Source organism: Pteropus vampyrus, unplaced genomic scaffold, assembly GCF_000151845.1.
Source record: "Pteropus vampyrus isolate Shadow unplaced genomic scaffold, Pvam_2.0 Scaffold167, whole genome shotgun sequence".
Lineage (NCBI taxonomy): Eukaryota > Metazoa > Chordata > Mammalia > Chiroptera > Pteropodidae > Pteropus > Pteropus vampyrus.
The window spans coordinates 328,985-337,865 of record NW_011888948.1 but is presented as its reverse complement, the minus strand read 5'-3'; positions in this window follow the sequence as shown (position 1 = coordinate 337,865).

Here is an 8,881-nt window from a genome sequence, read left to right as displayed (position 1 = left end):
TGAGAATCTAATGCCTGACGATCTGAGGCGGAGCTGAGGCGGTTATGCTAGCGCTGGGGAGCGGCTGCAAATACAGATGAAGCTTTGCTCACCCACCCACTGCTCACCTCCTGCTGTGAGGCCTGGTTCCTAACAAGCCACGGACCGGTACTGATCTGTGGTTCGGGGTTTGGGGACCCCTGCCCTAGGTGATATGCAGTTCTCTTGGGTAACATGCATAGCCTCTCCCACCGCCTCCTCTCACTTCCCCGCTTTTACCTTAGGGGGCTAAGGTATATAAGACGGGGATGTCCAGTGACTCAAAAGTCCTTATGAAACCAGAAGGGAGAGGGGCATCCAGCTTTGTGCTGGTTCCTGGGGTGCCCGGGCTGGCATTTGCTAGACTCTAGTTCAGTGTCACCTTCCTGCCTGGCCGTCAGGTGCTCTGTTAACCCCAGAGGCAGAGGTATTTAGATAGTGAATTTGTGGTCCCTTTCTTTGACACAGTGATGCTCCTGGGGACTCCCTGACACCTTCCCCTCCACCCTGGCTCTCATAGGCTGTCGCCCCGAGTCTCTTTCTTTTTTTCCATTCTGCTCCATGGCTCGGTGGTCACCCCAGCCTCTCACTCCTTTCCTCACCCACCATGGCCGCTCTGAGAAGGGCTAAGTGGGTCTCAGATTGGTGCCTGTGCCACGCAGGCTCACCATGCCAGCTACACCCTCTCCGACTGTTCTGTGCTGCTCACTCTCCGTTCAGACCTCACTTCTCTGTTGCATTCTCTCCTTACAGCTTATTACCAACTGACCTACTACTGTTTAGTTTTCTTAGCTATGTGTTTTCTGTCCTGCTTCATCTCCCAACATTGTGTGCTCTGAAAGGCAGGGCTTTAATCTGTTGTGTTCTGTGCTCTTTTTCTATTGTACCTGGTACAAAATGAGAATATTTTGTTAACTCAGGGAACAAATAAACTTCTGTTCTTTACAATTCCCAGCAGTTGAGAACGGTGCTCTGTTCCAGTGGGTGCTCAGTAAGTGTTCACTGGTAATCTAGTTCGAGATGGAATACAGATATGGAGAGATGGATGCACAACAGGCTTTTTCTACATCATTGGTATGTTGTGGCTCAAGTATGACTTGGCCCATAAGGCAGATTATTATAATGATGCGGCATTCCATATTTTAGAAAGAAATGAGACCAGATATCTGGAGAATGACTAAATCTGCTTTCTGCTTTGTAGTTCTGAGGTCCTCCACCAGCTTGCTGACTTCATACTTCATCTGATGAGAGGAAGAGGACATTCTCAGTAGGCCAGGTATGTGGACACCTGCCTTCTCTACCCTATGAGTATTGCTCCACCTTGTGTGGAGTGAGTCTAGATCTGGCCCAGCTATGGCTGTGTCCCTGGAAGTTAGAGGTTGGTGTCACCAGTAAGCTGGCGGCCCCAGCTGGATGCCTCACAAGTTGGCTTTGGGAAGGCTGGGATGTCTTGAATAAAAATAAAGCGAATGATTGCTGTGTGCAAGGCACCGTTACAAGCACTTGCATATATTAACTTGTTTAAGCTTCAGCAGCAGTGTTAGGATGTGAGTCCTTTCAGCACATCCATTTTACAGATGAGAACACTAAAGTACAGAGAAGCTACCTCAGGTCATACCTCTAGCAAGTGGAAGTGCTGTCTGCTTCTCCAGTCTGTGCGGCTGGAGTCTTTTATCTTTATTCCGAAAAGGAGATTTTGTGGAGAAATGGAAGGATATGGAAGGAGCATTAGGATATATCCATAACGTGCAATGTACCTGTTGAAACTTGTACAAACTCCGCAGGTTTTACACTCTGTGAGGCAGAGGTTGAAAAGTGAATGTGCACAGCAATTGAGATACATTTCATAGCCTTTGAGCCAACCTTTTACAGTTGTGAAATTTCACACAGAGTTCCAGATTTTCAACTAGTCTTTCAAAATGAGAAGATCTGGCCTCTCTGGGCCCACGTTCCCCAAGGTGGTGGCAATCCCAGCTGAGGAGCAGGTGCCACCTTTAAATGGACACCCACTCTGCTCGCCCCCCACAGCCGTCATTCCTCACACAGTGGTTGCGTGGCCTTCACAGCCAGTCTCTTCCTCATTTGCAAGATTCACTGGCTCCTCTAGAGCCCAGGTGCCAGGAAATGCTTCTAATATAATAATATGCAGGATGGCGGAGCTGGCCCCAGAAGGGGAAGTCCTGGCAGAGAAGACCAAGAGCCAGCTCTATCCGAACCTCACCTCCACGACCTGACTGCTGCCCTGGCCTGGGGCTTCGGGCTTCCCCGGTTTTTTTTTGCCCGGCGGGGGGGGCCTTGGCGGGGCGTCTCGGGGCGCTTTTTTGTGCTGTGTAGATTTTCGTTTTTCTGTGCCTGTTTTTTTTTTTTTTTAGCAATTTTTTCTAGGTCCCAGTTTCTCCTGATAGGGAGAGAGGAGGTCTACTATGGCAACAATTATGAAGGAGATGCTGGAGCGGGAGTGAGTCCCTGTGAGCGGTGGCTGGGAAGAGGGTATAAGACTTGAAAAAACCCTGTCGGGGATTCTGGTACCCGCTTATGGCCCCAGTTGACAATCTCTGCTCAGAGATGACTATCCTGGCTCCCACAATACAGCAGCCCTGCCCTGGGTCCAGCTTGGGCTCTCCTAGTCGTGTTCTCTCTGCTGTGATGTGCTGTGGTTGGTGACATCTTGTGTACCCAGCAGCCACAGGAACACAGCTGTCTTGATGCTGCCATGTGTAGATTTAGAGCACTGAGCCGCTCTCAAAGTCAAGGAGACTGAGACGTAAGCCACGAGTCTCTTAGCTCTATAATTGCAAAAATCTCAACATTTCCATGAAGATGAAAATAAAGAAAACATATAAACATTGTTTATGATGCAACTGCTTGAATTGCAAGAAGTCCTGGAAAAGCCTACAAGCACTACCTCTGGGTAATCTGCTTCTGCCGCCCCTCCTTCCAATTTTTTAAAAAACACCTTCTACCCTTCAGACCTCAACAGGGCACAGTCTGAATGCCATATCTGCAGGTGGAGCACCTGGTGAGCACGGAGGAGAGGTGATGTTATGCTGCCTGAAACAACAGCCTCCAAAGGCCAGTGGCTAACAGCTTACGTTTATTTCTTGTTCCCCAAGAATAGTTTTCAAGTCTGGAGAATGGTCCAGAGCAGTTATCTCCATTTGCTGGCTCACTGTTCTGAGCTATTCTAGGCAGCTTTGATCATATAGCATCTCTGTAAGTAGTGGAAGAGTGAAAATGGAGGCCACCTCTTAAATGCTAACACCAAAAGTGACTATGCTGGTTTTAGGCCATTGTCCGTGGCTCCAAACCCACCCTTCTGGGATTCTGCAAACTACTCCTTTGCCCACTGGTTCCCTGTTAGGCTTGTTAATAGGAGTGCTGGGAGGCAGGGGGAGGGGAGGAAGCACTTGCTCCAACTTGTTTGCTCATCTTCCTTCAGTGTTGTCCCTCAAAGCCCTTTACTCTCCCTTTTGCTCCCTGGAGCAGCTTTTGCTCCAGTCTCCAGCTCCTTTGGACACAAACAGAAGCCCTGTAAGCACCAGGCAGGGGACTTTGTATTTTGGAATTCGAACAATGTCTTCTAGTAACGATTGCTGCATAACACAATTTCAGGCCACTTAGTGGCTTAAAATAACCACTTAATTGTGCTAATTCTGCAGATCGGGAATTCAGGGATGGCTTGTCTCTGTTCCATGATGTCTAGGACCTCAGCTGCGAAAACCCCAATGGCTGGGAGTAGCTTGACAGATGGGGGCTGGCATCATGTCAAGGCTCATTCACTCACCTGTCTGGTGCCTGGACCCAGGAGACTTAAAGACTAGGACACCTGACCAGAGTACCTGCACTATTCTTCACTTTGCTTTTTAACTTAATGATCAATCTTGGCATTCTTTCCAGATCAGTAAATGGAAGGCTACCATATTCTTTTTCTTACAGCCACATAGTATTCCATTGCTTTAGATACACAATTTATTTAACCAGTTTCCCACTGTTGCTCGTTTAGGTAATTTCCAGCCTTTTGCTGTTACAAACAGGTTTGCAGTGAATAGCGTTGTCCATTATGACACAAGTAGGTGAATAGACCTGTAGGATATGTGTCAGTGGACGTGCCTGATCAAAAGAGTACATGAAGGCGTAATTTCCCGTCATAAGGGTTAATCCCCTCTCATTGTTTTCCAGTTTTAATTTTTTCCAAATGAATGGTAGCACCATACTTTTATTTACAGTGGATTTACAGTATCTTTTAAAATGTTTTTTTTTGTGATAATTCTTAACTATTTTTATAAACTATGTGTGCTCTTTCTGGAAATGTGTGTACTTCCCATTTCTTTGCCATTTTACCCTCTATACCCAAGTTTACAATGAATGGACTCCAAGTTTTTCATAGCATGACTGGATACTAGACTTCATGCTGGTTTAAATTAATCTGAGTCAAATTTAGAGAATTATAAATTCTATTTGTATCATTACTTGAGCACCTAACACATGAATTTTCCTCAAATGTTTTCTAGATTATTTTTCAGAATATAGGCTGTGAGAAAAAGGTCTTATACTACTATACGTAAACATTCTTACTGCAAAGCAGCTGTCATTGGTAAACTGTGAAACTGTAAAATGCAATTTCTTCTCTAAGGCTACTAGATCATCTAAGAAATATTAAAGAATCAGAGCTGATAACTTAGGTCTGGGCAGGCCGGATCATTTAATGGCTTTCAAGTACATACCTAAAACATTCAGTTGTAAACTAGGCACAACCCACCCACTGAAAGGAGTGGGAACATGCAAGGTCCAGAAAGTTTGGAAAGGAAGTGAGAAATTGGCCCATGTCCTTAGCAAAACGAATTTGATGACTAGGTCAATTTATTTTGACTTGATAATGTTCCCGATTCTGTAGTCCTGTATATGTCTTTAGGGTCTGTCTTATAGTCCATTAAAAAGAAATTAAGGTGAAATTCATATTACAATTAGCCATTCTAAAGTGAACAATTTAGTGGCTAAATATTTAGTACATTCACAATGTTGTACAACCACCTCTATTGAGTTCCCAAGCATTTCCAAAATAAAATCCATACTCATTCAGTTATTTTCCATTTCCTCCTCCCTCCAGCCCCTGGCAACCACTAATCTCTTCTGTATTTATGAATTTACCTATTCTAGGTATTTCAATAAATAGAATCATACAATATGTGACCTTTTGTGTCTGATTTCTTTCATTTAGCATATTGTTTTCGAGGTTCATGCACATTGTAGCTATATTCCCTTTTTGAACAGTTAGCCTTTCTCATTTGTGGTAAGGGGCAGTAAAGGTATTTTCATCCTCGGATGAATATTTAAGACAATGGGTTATTCTTAGAGATGGGTGTGGGCTCAAAATGGGAGTCAAATATCAAAGAATGAAATTCTAAAGGAAAGATATTAGAGCTTCTCATTTAGTCTGATATACCACATTCTCCTTTTCTGATCTCTTCAATTCTTAGAGGGCTGTGGGGAAGTGTTTAGCACAATGTCTGACATACACAATATCATAAATTCATTATTTTAACGCATAAAAGTCAATTATTATTGTAATTTCTTTCTTAGAATCCAGGACTAGGAGAGTGGTCGTTTGGGGGTCATGTGACCTTTGGCAGAGTACTTGACTTGTTTCAGTTGATACTTAACACAGCAATTAAGAGGATTATGTAACTAAGGTAAAGCACTGAATATAATGCCCAGCATGTATTGAGTGACTAATAGATGCTGTTAGGATATGAATGGGTCACGTAGCTTCAAAATCTATCGTTTTGAAACTTTTCCCTTGACAAATTTCCCTTAGTAAATATCTTGTTTATTATATAAGATGAAAAACAATCCTTTATAGCACCTAAACATTTGAAGGTACCACCCTAAATACTGAGAATTTGAGGATAACTGTTAGAATCTTAGTTCTTCCGTCAATTTTTTTTTTTTTTCTGAGTGTTTCTCTCCTAAACTATATCAGGGAGAAAATAATGAATACATAAAAAGATACTCTTGAGGGCACATACATTATCTTAAAAAGTGCATGCGGAAATAGAATATTTAAAAAGCTCTTTTAAAACACGGGGCATCATCATCGCCTATGTTGATGGTAAGTGGTTGGGTTACAGGATAACTAGGTTTAAGGAAACCATTCTTTTGCAGTCTTTTTGCTAGATTGAGCCACCATAAATATGGGAGCCTCCTGCAGAGAATCTGTTCATGATAGTGAGGTGTTTGTGTTGGAAACCAAACCCTGGAATGCTCAAACGTGATGTGGATATTTCCCGTTTCCAATCTATGGGGGAAAAAATGAGGTGACATGCAACACTGTAAATCAGTATCATGTTCTTCTCAAGGCTGGACTCATAATTAGCTGCTTCTGTTGATTGATGCTCCTACATCCAAAGTATCTCTTCGTCAGCTTAACATTAAAAATTTTTATTATGGTACCTGCAGCTGTGGCAATTAGACAGCCACCAGGATTTTAAAGAGCGATGTATCCCTGGATGAGGTCTGTGGAATGGAAACTTTAATAGGGGATGAATAAGAGGGAATGCTGAACTTTATAGTGGAGGGCAGACGTGGGGAAGATAGCAGAGCCAGTAACGGGAAGGTTCCAGGCCCCTGGAGGTGGGAGAAAGAAAGTACTAGGAAATAGGTGAAGAATACAGTAAAGGTGAGGAGAGGTTGGAGATTTACCCAGACCTGTCCTTATTCTTTATAGATGTAAAGGAAGCAAGATATCTAATGAATTGAACCAAAATCAAGTCACTAGGATAAAACTAATTTCATTCTTTAATCTACTGGTCTTTATGTTCTTGAACATGAGTCCTGTCATGTTGAAGATTTGAATACTGTTGGGAAATTGTTGTAAGCCCATTGCAAGAGGAGAGATCATTTTCTAAAAGAGGCAGCTAATGAATGCATGTGAATACAATAAACATATCTCAAAAAAGAATGATACAACTTTTATTTTCCATGGATTTTAAAGATACTTTTGCTACATAGTTTATGCATCTTTTATGAGATTATATTTTTTCATTTGTATGAAGTTCAACCTTATACAATTTTAAGTTGATATGTTTGGTAGTGTATCTATAATCTTTAAAAAGTTTAGAGTTTTTGGAATGTACAGTATATGAGGTAAAATCAAGATTACATTAAAAATTGTTTTCTCCTCTGCACTAATTTTGCAGAGGTTCAAATGGCAAGTACACTGTTAAATGACATTTACTATCAAAAATAGGAGTTCATTTGAGTTACTATGAAAAACATAAGCCACTGTAACTGCCACAGTGGCACATTTTACCATTTTAGACATTCAACTATATAGAAATCTCTGGGCTACTACACTCAAACTCATTTGTACTGCCAAATGTGGCACTTTTAAGAAGTTTCTAGAAAACAATTGCAATCACTTGTTTTTGGGGAAAGTTTTCAGCCTATACATGAGATTAAATTTAAATAAAATGTAAACATACAGTATATGATAGTGACAGATCATTCTTACCACCTGCAAAGGCCAAGTTTATCCATTTCTTTTTTGAACAAAGGTTAATGTTTTTTTCTACAGCACAGATCATTTGACATAAAACAACACATGCCCATTCTAATATGAGGAATTCTTCAGAGATCTTCAAAGCACAAAACATGTCCTTTATCAAAGACTGACAGAAGTGCTTAGTAATCACTAAAATGCTAACTGTAGCAACTAAAAATTAGTGATTCGCTATCCTAAAATTCAAATAATAAATTAAAAAGACTAGTTACAAGTGTTTTACAGATAACAGATGTGATAAAACAAGAATTTTAGATAGTTTCATTACAAACTGTATTATTACTGGCAGTCATTGACATCTATGCAAGATGTACAATGTGATACTTGACAAAATACAATCTGATCATCCAATAACTCACAAATGCAAGCTCACAAAACATTAATGAATTATGCAATTGCAAAGTGCTCTAATGCAACGTTAACCACATGCAATCAACAATTCAGAAGTATCCAAACGGACATTACATTAAACATTAGTTTTTCAAGAAAGAAAGCAGCTTGAAGTTTACTGGTGCAAATTAATTTTGTCTTTGAATTTGGCTTCCCAAACAAAAAAGGTTAGGTTTGATTATGAATTCTGATGGTGATGGCAGTAGTTAAGGAAGAAGCAGCAAAATTTATGGGAGTTCTTCAAAATTAGCCTATACCAGATAAATGGAGTGAGTGTGTGTACATGTGTATATATATATTTCTACACTTGGTATTTATAGTTTATATATATGCCACATATGTATGTGCATGTCCTTATACACATACATGTACTTCAGAAGTTCACAAAACCAAATTAAATAGGTTTGAAATTCAGAGTTATGATTACGTTTAAAGAGTAACTATCTAAAAGTCCTCAATTCTTTTCCATATCCTCAAGACATTAAGAGGTGCCTTCTGAGTAAACATTAAAATATTTAGGCCAAAGTAAACTGTGCTTTAAGTGGCTTATCTGTGAATTCATGAATATATATATAGTTGTAATGAAGAACTCCACATTTATCAAACAAGAAGGTTCCTTTTTTTCATGCATATTCTTTCATCCAGTTTTTGTTTGCTAAGAAGCACCTCCAGTTATTCATCATAATCCCACTTACCAAATAATTAAGACAAATGAGGAGGTAGAAATATAGCACTAGATTGCTTTCACAGCATCAGACTTTAACATTTTCATATAGCATGTTAGTGTAAATTTTAATCATTCTGAATCATTCACTAGATCTTTAGATCAGGTTGCCACTGTTACACTCATGCTGACTGGTCAAAATATCAATTATATATTGTTACCCCTTAGAAAGTTTGACAAGAAGGCATGTC